Genomic DNA, 13,727 nt, shown 5'->3' on the forward strand with positions numbered 1-13,727 from the left:
AACTAACCTTCACCAGGAAACATCTTAGCAAGATACGAAAGTACAAACTGTAAAAGCTGTTGAAATTGAAGAAAACAAAATCAAGACAAAGGCACTGGTGGGCGATGATAGGAGACTCAGGGAAACCTGGGTTGGATCCTTGAGCCAAACGGGTTTTACCGGTAATTTCACTGTCGTGCCTACGAGCGGGTGGGTTACCGGGTTTTCCCCGGAATTGGTGGTGGACTCGGTTACTCTCGGAGTACTGCGTTTGTCCAGTGGGTGCTCCGAGAGTGCTCGGGATTGAGTTTGTTGGCCATTCAAAAAAAAAAAAAAAGACAAAGGCACGAAAATAGGCGAGCAAAGGGGAGGAACCTTAGCGAAAAAGGGAAAAATAAGAACGGTAAAACGACATCGGCCTGTAAAACATACCTCCCAAAAGATGACCAGCAACATGAGGTGCAATCACAATAACCTCCCTTTTTCCTTACACAAGTTCATTAAATATATATTAAAAAATGTGATTTGAACTTAAAGAAAACTGAATCGAAGGATATTAAAAAGGACAATGCTCACCCGATCAATGACAATTCTGAGAGTAGGTTAACCTTGTCACATTTTGAAAGCCAGAATCAATATCATAAAGTGTGAACAAATCAAAATCTAATACTTGCTGCAGGTAAATGGATTTTGCTAGATCTGCTGTGGTTAGGGTTCTTCTACATTAGAATACATACAAAAAAAATCAATATACATTTTTAAAACTGATAAATACCAAAATTATTATAGAAAATTGTAAAGTTATTTTTAACCTGGATTAGTGGTTGATTCTTCTCCGAATTGCAACAACAACAGCCGCTATCAATAGCTTGAAGAAGCCCTAACCGCCGCCATCATTCTAACTATCGAATCTAATCTTTTCGCTGGATTTGTTCAACACGTGGTGGTCATCAAACATGAGGACCATGGATACCGGTTCCACCTGATCCGTCTGATGTTGTTACCAGAAAAAATTCCAGCCGCTGTTGGAATTTGGGAGCGAAAACATAAAGAACTTTGAAATCGAAATTGAGAGTGAGAGGGAGAGAACGTATGTCAAAGAATTTAAGTGTATTTGAACTTTGCAATGAAATTAGGTACACTATGCTTAAAACTTTCTCCTAATTTTGAAATGGAACATCAGTAGACGTTTTTTTTAAAAGGTGATCAATACAAGAGAGAAAGAAAAGAATAGAGAGAGAGAGGAGAGATGCATGAAAGATGAAAGAATAGGGAATTGAGAGAGAGAGGCTTTGAAATTCAAAACCTCTATTTCAAAATTCAAAAGCTGGAAAGGAGAGCATGATCAGAAGTGCAGAGGGAAAGAAGAAGGGAAGAGAAAGATGGCACGAGACACTGCAGCAGAGAGAAAGAGAGAGAAAGAGGCAATACAGAGACAGGTGTGGGTTACCAAAGGTTTGACCTTTCCTTCTTTTTAGAAGTGAGTTTGTGGTTTAATTAAACATAAAAAATAAAAAATCTCACAAAATTACACATCAGATTATACTAACGTGGAAGGCTACAAATTTTGACAAGTAGGATAAAAATAAGGGAGGGGGCTTAGAATTGTGACACCTAGGATTTTTAAGGTTTGAATTATTATAGATGAAGATTTGTAGCTTAGCGAAAAATGGTTGATGCCCAATTAAGCTATACAGTGTCAGGACTATGATTCTATAGAAACCAAAGAGATGGGTGTTCGGACCTGATGCTAGTATGCTACCACCTCATTAGTCTTCAGCCACCCCTCCAAGCAACCGAACGACGACCAAAACTGGGAAAAAGCATAAAACAAAAACATGAATTTCTAACAACACGTGACTCACGTAACGTAAAACGTAGACGAAGTCGAATTTATACCGACATGTATTAGAAAGTTGAGATGATCAAAGTGATATTGTTTTAAGTTTAAAAAAATGAGGGAAGAGTTGACAACTTTGAACGTTTAGGGAAAGGAAATGAGTGGCAAAGTTGACCATGACATATCATAACAAGTATAATCAGTACAAGTGGCAATAACATGCAGCCAATCAGTTTGCGTCAAGCTTCGTCCAGAAAACTTCTATGATGAACAATCGTGCAGGGGACAAGAGGTGCAAAAGGACAGATACATGTAACCAATCAACACGCGCCATTCACTGTCCCACGGTCTCCACTCACAGCTGATGACAAACGCGACAAGTACATTTGGAGAGTGATGTGTAGCCAATCACGTTGCGCCTGTGCACCTCCAGCTCTGCAGCCACTACTGGTCATGTTAGAGGGGGCCAAATGGATTTTCCATGGAAGCGACGTCTGGCCCAAGGCCCATGAGCACATACCTCCTCTAAAGGTTTAAGAATCTGATTCCTCACACTCTCACTCTTAACACACACTTGTTTCCTTACTTCCTTGTAAGAATATTACTTATTCTCACTTCGTAGTGTGGTTACAAGAAGACCCCCCCCGGCCCCGCGGCCTTTCCTTCTCGTAACGAGCTCACGATGCTTTGTTTTTGTAGACCAGTCCAAACTTTATTGCTTGAAGAAGAGATTAAGAAGATAACACCCTGTCGAGACTACTATTATAGTTCTATCCCAAGCGGATTAGAACCGGTGTTTCTTCATAGGGGAAGGAAAAAAATCTTTCACTAAACGACAAAACGTAAAAAAAGTAAGGGACTAAATATGATCATCAAACAAAGTTTGGTGGCCAAAACCAAGAAACCATAAATTTTACTATTCCTAACACTGTTCTAAATTTTGTTAACAACAAATTTCTTTCAATTTTTGTCGTCTGTAGAACTTGAACCCCAATACCTCCCCAATCCAAACCGTGTTTAAAGATTTTACCTATACCAATGGACCACCATCCCATTGGCAACAATGCTCTCTCTCTCTCTCTCTCTCTCTCTATATATATATATATATATATATATATAGGGGGCCGCTAGAATGAGAACCATCCCGAGTTGTAAGAACCGCGAGAACCACACCATCCGAGTCGCCGTTTACCATGATTTTTTTTACAACCAGATGTGTGTATTATAAACACATCCGTAAAAAAAAATTAAACGCCGTGCCCGAGGGGGTAGTTTTTTACACCACAAGTTTGGTGTAAAAAACACATCCGTAAAAAAAAAAAAAAAAAAAAAATAAAAATAAAAATAAAAACACCAACCAATTAGATTCTGCCATTCAAAAGGGTAATTTGGTCATTTACCTATATAGGGAGCCGCTAAAATAGGAACCACCCCCAGTTGTAAGAACCGCGAGAACCACTCTCAACCAATTAGATTCTGCCATTCAAAAGGGTAATTTGGTCATTTACCATTAAATGTCATTTCCCTCTCTCCCCTCATTTATTATGTTCAGAACCTGTCTCTCTCCTCCTTTTTAATCCATTTGCCAACTGTATTTGTAATCCAAATGTTGTAAACTTCTCAAACTCATCTCTCCACCTCTTTTGTCTCTCCCATTTTTGAACCAAGCAAACACACACACCGGCGAACCCAAACCCCCACATGCGATCCCAAACCCAAACCCATCTCTCCCTTCGTTGACGATGATGATGATACAGATGATGTTGAAGCCCCTCATCCGCCGCCACACCCCCCACTTCGGCGACCCCAAACACCTCACCTCCTCCGGCTGCCTTCTCGTTTCTACGGCGTCCCCCTCGTTTCTCCGGCGCCCCTCCGATCTGCAACCTATCTCTCATATCCTCCAAACCCCTCTGATTTGCAATCCTATCTCAAATCTGCAAAAGAGACGGTGGCTGCAGATATTTCGGAGACGAACGGTGAATCGCGGTTTTGTGGTGGTGCGGTTTGTGGTGGTGGCGACTGAGCGGACACGTTCTTTCTCCGACGAGAGAGATCGAGGATGGTGACCGTTTTTCAGGTGTGGGTTTGTTTCTCCGACGAGAGAGATCGAGGATGGTGACCGGCACGTTCTTTCTCCGACCGAGCCGACACGTTCTTTCTCCGACGAGCGGTTTGCAGGTGTGGGTTTGTTTTGATATTGAATTTTTGTAGGTGTGGTTTTGTGTTGCTTTTGATTTTTTTGAAGTGTGGTTTTGATTTTGAATTTTTTGTAGTCTTTTTTGTGCAGGGCTGGATTTTGTTGTTCAAAATGTTCACATCTTGGGGTGGGTTTGGTTGCACATATGTTGAAGGTTCGGTGGGTTTTGGTGTTCAAAAAGTTTTGGTGTTTTTTCTGTTTGAAGTTTGGTGGGTTTTTATGATTTTGATGGGTTTGTAAAAAATAGTGGTTGAAGTGGGTTTTGATATGTTGGGGGGTTTTGATTTATGTTCTTTGAATATGTGGGTTTTGATTTATGTTCTTTGAATATGTGGGTTTTGATACCATCGATTGGGTGGCGATGATGCAAAAAAAAAAAAAAAACGTAGATTTTGATGACGATGGCACGGCAAGGACGGCGGAGGGTAGGTTTTTTGAACCTGCAACCCCACTTTTGCAGCCTCTTGATTATCGGATAATCTAAGCCAAACCCCATTTTTTTCGAGATACGCTTTGTTTTGATGTTGTTGGTTTTTTTTTTATGTTTTCCCCTCTAGTCGACGATGATAATAATATATCTGAGACACCTCCCGAGTTTGCGATTTCTGGGTGCGTTCGTTTTTGCGTAAAAAAGTTTTTGTAAAAAACAAAAAAACTTAAACCGTAAACTTTTTAACGTAAACCGTAAACTTTTTAATGTAAAACGTAAAAAGTTTTACGTAAAACGTAAAACGTAAAAAGTTTTACGTAAAACGTAAAGATTTTAACGTAAAACGTAAAAAGTTTTACGTAATACGTAAAGCGTAAAAATTTTAACGTAAAACGTAAATTTTTTTACGTAAAACGTAAAAAGTTCAACGTAAAACTTAAAACGTAAAAAGTTTAAAAAGTTGAACGTAAAAAGTGTAAAAAACGGCACGTTAAAAAACGGCGCGTTAAAACGACGTGTAAAAAAACGTGTAAAAAACGGTGCGTTAAAAAACATGTAAAAAACGACGCTTGAAAAACGACATTTAAAAAAGCCCGTCGTAAAAACGACTTTTAAAAAAAACGACGCTTGAAAAAACGGCGCGTAAAAACGCGTAAAAAAACGGCGCGTAAAAACGTGTAAAAAACGACGCGTTAAAAAGCCCCGATTGAGAAAAACGGCGCCTTAAAAAAACGGCACGTAAAAAACGACGCTTGAAAAACGGCGCGTTAAAAAACAGCGTTAAAAACGACGCTTCAAAAAAACGTATAACGTAAAAAGTTTAACGTAAAACTTAAATTGTAAAAAGTTTAAAAATCTTTTAAAAAAAATCTGAATTTAAAAATGTTTTTAATAAAGAAATTATGCTTAAAAAATAAAAGTAATAAAAAGTAATTAATAAATAGGACAAATAGACAATTAAATATAATATATATAAAAAGAAAAAAAAGTAATTTTACTTAAATACCCTTTTCAATTAAAATATTAAAGACATAATAAGACAAAAAATATTTTATATTATTTTTAAATACTTTTAATCTTATCCATCCATCATCTTGATCTAATGGCTAGAAAGTGGTTCGCGCAGTTCTTACAACCGGAGGTGGTTTTCATTTTAGCGGTCCTATATATATATATATATATATATATAGTTTTTTCCCAAAAGGGTGTTGGTGGAAAACTTATTTACCAAAATAGGTGATTTGAAAAATAATTACCAAAATGGGTTTTTTTTCTATATTTCTTTATTTTTTAACTAATCTGTAATAATTCTTCTATTTTTATTTAATCAACCTATCACAATTATATTCTTTTCTTCCATCTAACTCATTCTATAGATTTTTTTAACTAACTTATTAATTATTATATATATTTTTTTCTTTTTTTATAATGAAACCCATGTTAAAACAAACTGAGTGCTAATACCTCTTATCTACTGTTTTAGTTTAATTTTTTTGAGATTAATTTTTCATTTACTATTGTTCGTGTAGTTGATTACCAATTCAAATGAAAGCTCATAATATAGTATTTCCTAAAGTTACATAAATTTTATTAACAATGGGTTGATGTAAACTTGAATACATGCCTCGTTTACAAAAAAGAAAACCATGTTTGTGTTTGATTGTTTGTTCGATTAGCGTTAAATAAATGAACATGAACTTGCTACTTTAGTGATTGTTTACATCTTTAAAATTAGAATGATTTAGGTCACATAAATGTAAAAGGAAATAAAAGAAAAATGTTATGAAAAAAGAATTATATTTTGGTTGGTTAAAAAGTAAATACAATATAAAGAGTAATTGTTTGGAGAAAATAGATTAAAAACATATTAGGTTAATTGAAAAAAAAGAAAAAAATATAATAGATTAGTTAATAATAAAGAAATAAGAAATAACACTCATTTTAATAATTTTTTTAAAAATCACCCATTTTGGTAAATATTTTTCCCACCCTTATCAATTTGGGAAAAAAAGTCATTACAAAACATCTATTTTGGTAATTATTTTTCAAATCACCCATTTTGGTAAATAATTTTTCCACCTACACTCTTTTGGGAAAAAACTCTCTCTCTCTCTCTCTCTATATATATATATATATAAATAGAAACGGGATCAGGAGAAAACGTCCAAAAGTGTGAGAACGGTAAGAACACATCCTGGCCCAACACGTGGCACGCGATATAATTAGGGCGTATGGGTTTTTTTTTGTCATTTTATCTTCCGCTTTTCAAATTCCGCTTTTCACAATATTAATTTATTTTTGGAGTTTAAGATTTTTTGGCGTTAACTAAATTCAATAATTAATGGCGTTTTAATGGTTTCATTGTATTAACATTTTGGCGTTTATGGCGTTTTTCAAATCGTATGCCATTGGAACCCCAAGGGGTCAAAATATCTCTTTGAATGGCGTTTTCAAGGCGTTTTAGACAAGATGACCCGTTCTATTATTTTTATATACATTTTGGCGTTTGTGGTATCTTGGCGTTTTACAATTGTAAAATTACATTACAACCACAGGTAAAAAAATAGAAGCAAAAAAAAAAAAAAAAAAAAATTAAAAATCCTAATCGGATCTCTCTTCACAATCTTCACTGTCATCAGTCTCTCTCTTCTTTAATACTAAAAGAACTGTCACCAAATATATGACGTTTTATTTAAAACCTAACAAACCCATCGGTTTGATTATTTTGCCGGCTCGTCTGTTGAAGTGGCTTTTTGTGGATGTTTGGGGACATAGATCTATGACGTATGGGTGAGTTTTTCGCTTTTTCTTCATCTTGATCTTCATCTTTATAATCATCCCACTCTTCAGTGTCATTGATCTCTTCTCCTCATCCAAGCCTTCTTCTAGAACAAAGAACACAAAATGACATATGACTGTCATCAGTATTTTTTTCTTGAAGATTTGTCCATCTCATGCAGCGAAATCTTACTGAGTTACTCCCCTCACCTAACAATCCATTCAATGAAACTTCACGAAGAACAATACTGAATATCCAAGAAAGCATATTAGCTATCTTTGATTTTCTTTTTAGTTTTTTGGCGTTTTTACAGTGAGTGGTATTTAGTAGTATTGGCGTTTGTTTTTTTGGTTTGATTAAATGCAAGTTGTTGAGGGTATCATTTTATAGGATGTCTTTTTGGCGCGTAGGTTAGGCGGTGTATTATTATAATAAAGTATTCGTCGTTTCAGTTACTGTTTGTAATTATTGTTTTTGATAAGCTTTTATCTCTGAAGTCTGTAACACGTCCCATTTTTCAAGTTTGGCGTTTTAGACTAATATAATAAATTTTCCGTCTCTTCAGTTTTACTGTTTTGTAGTTACCCTTTTTCAAGTTTGGTTTTTATTTTTTATTTTGGGTTTTTTATAATACTTGTCCAAAGTAATTTTATTATAGTTTGGTAGTTTTTTGGGGCCTTTTATGGCATGATGGCGTTTTGACAAGCATTTTGGCTGTGTGACGTTTTTATTATATATGGCGTTGTTATTATATAAACAATTGATCTTCCAAATCTTCACTGTTTACTTATTACAGAAGAGAGAGAGAGCACCTTGCAGAAGAGAGATAGCACATCGGTCTCTTTCTTCTTTTTTGAATCATCTTAACTGGCTGTTTCGACTTTCGTATGATTCATTTTACTTTTTTTTTTGTTTTTGAAGTAGTTTTTTTGTCGCCGTTTGGAAGCACAAAGTCTGAAATCAGCCTCTTTTTCTTGAAGATTTGTCCATCTCATGCAGCAAAATGTTATTGAGTTTACATCCTTCAGCCAACAATCTTTAATTTCCAACGAACGATGTTTGATTTTTTTTTAACTTTTTGGCGTTTTACCGAAAAAAAGAACGCCACTAAATAAAAGTACCTTAAACCTCTAAATTTGATCATGCTAAACTCAATAATGTTTTGCTGTATGAGATGGACAACATTGTTAATCCTCAGTTAAGAAAGATGTCTGACAATGTTGTCCACCCATACAGCTGAACTTTATTGACAACAAACCTCAATAATGTTTTTGTATGTTTTGGCGTTATAAATTGGATGGAAGTTGAGGATAAAGTCAATAAGATTTTACTCAATGAAATGGAAAATATTCTCACTTAAGGATTTTGTCCATTACATTAAGCGAAACCTTACCGACAACCAAAGTGAATTTCAAATAAAAGTTTTGGTTCAGAGGATATTTAATGTTTGGGTTTTTTGGCGTTTCTAAGACGAATGGTATATATTAAATATGACGCTTGGGTTTTTGTGTGTTTTAATGGAATGTCTGAGATGTTGTATATATAGGATGTTTTTTGGTGGGATTTTATTATAATTAAGTTTGGCGTTTTATATCTAAAATGGCGTTTTTAGATTTAGGATGGTGTGTGCTATTGTACGGTTAAGGCGGTAATTTTAATGGCGTTTTATTTCATTAGATGGCGTTTTGTGTAGAGAAGTCAAAAGACTTTTTTACCCTTAATGAAGCGCGCCACAGTAATAAAAGTGATGTTATTTACGAAAACGCTACCGCGTCATCTAGTCCATAGATTGTTTTAATCTGACGATCCATAACCGTTCTCACACTTTTCACCGTTTTCTCTAAATCCTGACCCAATATATATATATATAGGGAGCTGCTAAAATGAAAACCACCCCCAATTGTAAGAACCGTGATAACCATTTCCTAACCATTAGATCTTCAAGATGGATGGATGAGATTAAAAGTAATAAAAACTATTATAAAATTCTTCTTGTCTTATTATGTTTTTAATATTTTATTGTTGGGTATTTAAAACGCTACCGCGTCATCTAGTCCATAGATTGTTCATAACCGTTCTCACACTTTTCACCGTTTTCTCTAAATCCTGACCCTATATATATATATATATATATATATATATATATATATATATATATATATATATATATAGGGAGCTGCTAAAATGAAAACCACCCCCAGTTGTAAGAACCGTGATAACCAGTTCCTAACCATTAGATCTTCAAGATGGATGGATGAGATTAAAAGTAATAAAAACTATTATAAAATTCTTTTTTGTCTTATTATGTTTTTAATATTTTATTGTTGGGTATTTAAGTAAATTTGCTTATTTGTCTTATTATATATATTATTTTTTATTACATTTTTGTCCTATTGCATTAAGTATTTTTTATTATAAATCAGATTTTTTTATTAAAGATTTTTTAAAATCAGATTCTTTGATATATTTTTTTTCAAGATTTTTAAAATAGATGGATGAGATTAAAACATTTTTAAGAGCTGTTTTTTACGCCCAGTTTTTTACGCGCGTTTTTTTGCGGCACGTTTTACGCCTTGTTTTTACGCTCCGTTTTTTCGCGTCGTTTTTTCGACCGGTTTTTTACGCGCCGTTTTTTATGTTTTACGTTAAAAAGTTTTTACATAATAGTGTACGTTTTACATTTCTGCGTTAAAAAGTTTACGTTTTACGATTTAATTTTTACGTTTTAGGTTAAAAGTTTAAAAAGTTTACGTTTTACGTTTTCCGTTAAAAAGTTTACGTTTTACATTAAAAAGTTTACGTTTTACGTTAAAAAGTTTACGTTTTACGTTAAAAAGTTTACATTTTACGTTAAAAAGTTTACGTTTTACGTTAAAAAGTTTACATTTTACGTTTTACGTTTAAAAAGTTTACGTTTTACGTTAAAAAGTTTACAGTTTAAATTTTTTTTTTACAAAAACTTTTTTGTACAAAATAAACGCACCCATAAATCACAACTCGGTAGGTGTCTCGGATAGATTTAACTTATCATCATCGACTGCAAAAAAAAAAAAAAAAAAAAAACCAACAAGAAAAAATTAAAACAAAATGCGTGGATCTTGAAAAAAATGGGGTTTGGCTCAAAGTTTCCAATAATAAGACTGCAAAGTGGGGTTGCAGGTTCAAAAACCTACCCTCCACCGTCCTTTGCCGGGCCATCATCATGAATTGTCGGGAATTTTGTTTCGAACTATCACTGCCAATGTTAACCCCCCCCCCCAATATCAAAAACAAAAATCAATCACCAGAGAATCCCACCAGAATCACAAACAACTATAGTAAACGAACAACTAAAGGTCGACGGGCATCATCGGTGAAAGTCACCTCCGCCTCCGCCGGCACCAACGCGAGCACCACGGGGTACCACCGACACCACGCGGGCACCACGGGGCACCACCGGGCACCATCGGCACCGCTTTGCAAATAAATCGACCACCCCCTTCACCCACCCCCTCACCATCGTTCACAGCCACCGCCGCTCACACAACAACCACCTCCAACACCACCGTCGGGCCACCCCCGCCAACAGAAAAAATATCTATTTGAAATCAAAATTGACATTCAAATCATTTTCCTTCGACTGCAACGCCAACAACATAAAATATCTATTTGAAATCAAATTCACACAGCAACCTCAACAGCGTAAAATATGTATCAGTCATACAGGAGTGATTAATTTAGCTAATCAAGTTGCAAAACAATCTATTTGAAATCAAAATTGACATTTAAATCCTTTTCCTTCGAAATCAAAAATCAACATTCAGATTGACCTTCATAAAACAACAATTTCTCTAAATCAAGTTTTCAACCACAAAATCAACAATTTCTCAACCATAACAACATCAATATCTATCAATCAAATCATACACAAATCATTTACTCAGCTAAATCAAGTTTCCAAACCGATGGCATACCTTTAACTACTGACGATTGTTTGCAGCGACGGAAGTGAGAACATAGCGATTAACAAACGACGGTGTTCGGTGGCGATGGAGGCGTCGAGATCGGAAGACGTGGCAGCGAAGCAATAAAGGAGGATAAGGAGAAGAAGCATAGCATGTAGTTGGATCCAAATCAGCCGGTAATATAGATTTGTTTCGTAAGCTGAAGATGATGATCTTCATCAGAGATGAAGAGATCAAGAGAGAGAGAGATGTGAGGCTGAGAGTTTGAAAAATGTGTTAAGAGAGAGATGGAAAAGCCTTTTAAAAAGAGACAGACACAGATTGAGATGATGGACATGACATATAAGTAAATTACCTAAATATCCTTTTGGTTGGCATAATATGTTTGGTGGAGACTAGTTCTCACAGTTCTTACAATTGGGGGTGGTTTCTATTTTAGCGGCTCCTTATATATATATATATATATATATAACGGACGAAACTAAGGAACTAGGAGGTTAAGCTAAGGAGTGACGGAGATAAATTTAGTGTGTCATAAAGATGATTGAGAATACAAGAAATTTTATTGAATTCTCTGGGATGGTATTTACAACTTAAAATTTATGCCTTATATAGGCAAGAGGAAAAGCTAATCTAATAATGTACTATTACACATCATGCTCTAATGTCAGAAAAAGAAATGGATACAAACTAAAGAAGAAAAAAGATAACATGAATTATATACAATAAGTGATTCCCTTATCTCCTGCATGTGCTTGGTAGCACTTATGGTTGTCTAAAAAATTTTCTTGTTGTGTACACATATCTCCTGATGTCATTGCCTACATCATTCTTCTTATAAATCTCTGTGTGTGTTGTTCATAGATTGTGGTGTTCTTGGATCATCACAATCTTCTTCATCTGTTATTTCCATGTTTACAATATGTTTTAGTTCAAGTAGATCGCCTTCACCTACAAATGGTAAAAGCATACCCCAATTTTGTTTAGCGTAAATTTGTATATAATTCCCTTCTCCTAGAAGTTTAAATTGTTCCCAATGAAAATGTTCTGGTAATTATGGGGTTTGTGGATGTTCTTCTATAAACTTGTCTAGTGACTCTGTACAACTTTGAGGCAGAGTATCTAATGTGACTTCTGGAGTGTTATGTTCTGTCTTCAACCAAGGCTTATGTGCAAAGGTTATACTTTTGGTCACTACAAGACTTTCTAGGTATGTGTTTGTAGAAATTTGATGTTCAATAAATATTCACTTCCGTGCTGGTCTGTAGGTATTGGCATCAGCATAAGGAAAAGAAGCGAATATTTTACAACCGATTGTAGGTGGAAAGATGTGTGTAGCAATGTTCCCTGTGGTTAGAACATTTTTTTCTCCAAAACGATTGAGAAGTTGTTCTGTCCTACTGTTTAACCTGAATTCCATACAGTCAATCATACCGTGGTGGTAAAACTGAACTATTTCATCATTTGTTAACTGTGTAGGAAGAAATACTTGTAGCAGAAGAAGGCTAGTTCTATTACCCTCATTATCTGTTCTTTCGACTACATTTACTCTAGTTATGAGTGGGTCTTCAAAGGCCAAACCCACCGGTCTTTGTTGTAGTTCATAAAGAACTAGAGGAAATTCTGTACAAATCTTCTAAGAGACAATCTGTTTAAACTCAGGAAAACGCTCTATCACTTGTTTTAGACAGCGTTTCCATGGTGTATCAAGAACTCTGACTCTGAACATTTCATAATTCCTGTTGAACACTGTATTTTCTTTTTTAACAATTTTTTGTAATACATGTCTATATTTTGTTTCGAGAACAATAATTTTTTTAATAGACTGTTTTCAGTCTTATCTTGTATAGACTGTGTATTTTTTCCTTGTGGTACAAGTTGATCTTGTAGCTTCGTGATCAGCCCTTCTTGAGTTTTGATCACTTCTTTGGGCTTAGTTTTTGCCATTTCTGTAAATGTTTGAACCTCTTTAGGTTCTATGTAAAAGCCATTTACCCCAAAATGTTCTCTTGCTGTTTCTATAGCTTTTTGAAAATCTGTAAAACCTTTGTAAATTGGGTTGGGGCATTGGATATGCTTAGCTATAGTTTCCCATTTATTAAAAATACCAATTATAGTACCTCGAAAGATGACATAATGGGTAAACTTGGGCTTTTGTTGTAAACTTAGCTACAGTTTCCCATTTGTTGTTTTTCAGGTGTTTTGATACTTTGTTCATAAAAATAAATGCTTAATGCCAAAGGTTATCTAGTAAACACTAATGTTTTCTGTTAATTTCATCCCAATAATTGGGCGAAACTTTGTATTGGGATCATTACACCTATGTAATGCATAATTTCCAAATGTAATGACAGAATTTTGTGTATTCTGTGAATGAGAGCTTGCCCTTTGTGTAAAATGTCTATTTTTTGGAGGACGAACATTTGTAGCCTTTGATTGACTTGGATTGTAAAACTATGTGACACTGTTGAGATCTGTTAATGTTGCAGGCGATTGTCTAAAATGTTGTGTATTTGTTGCTTGGATTGACTGGCTCACGAGTTTCTCTGTTTTCT

The sequence above is a fragment of the Helianthus annuus genome, unplaced genomic scaffold (assembly GCF_002127325.2).
Source record: "Helianthus annuus cultivar XRQ/B unplaced genomic scaffold, HanXRQr2.0-SUNRISE HanXRQChr00c002, whole genome shotgun sequence".
Taxonomy (NCBI): domain Eukaryota; kingdom Viridiplantae; phylum Streptophyta; class Magnoliopsida; order Asterales; family Asteraceae; genus Helianthus; species Helianthus annuus.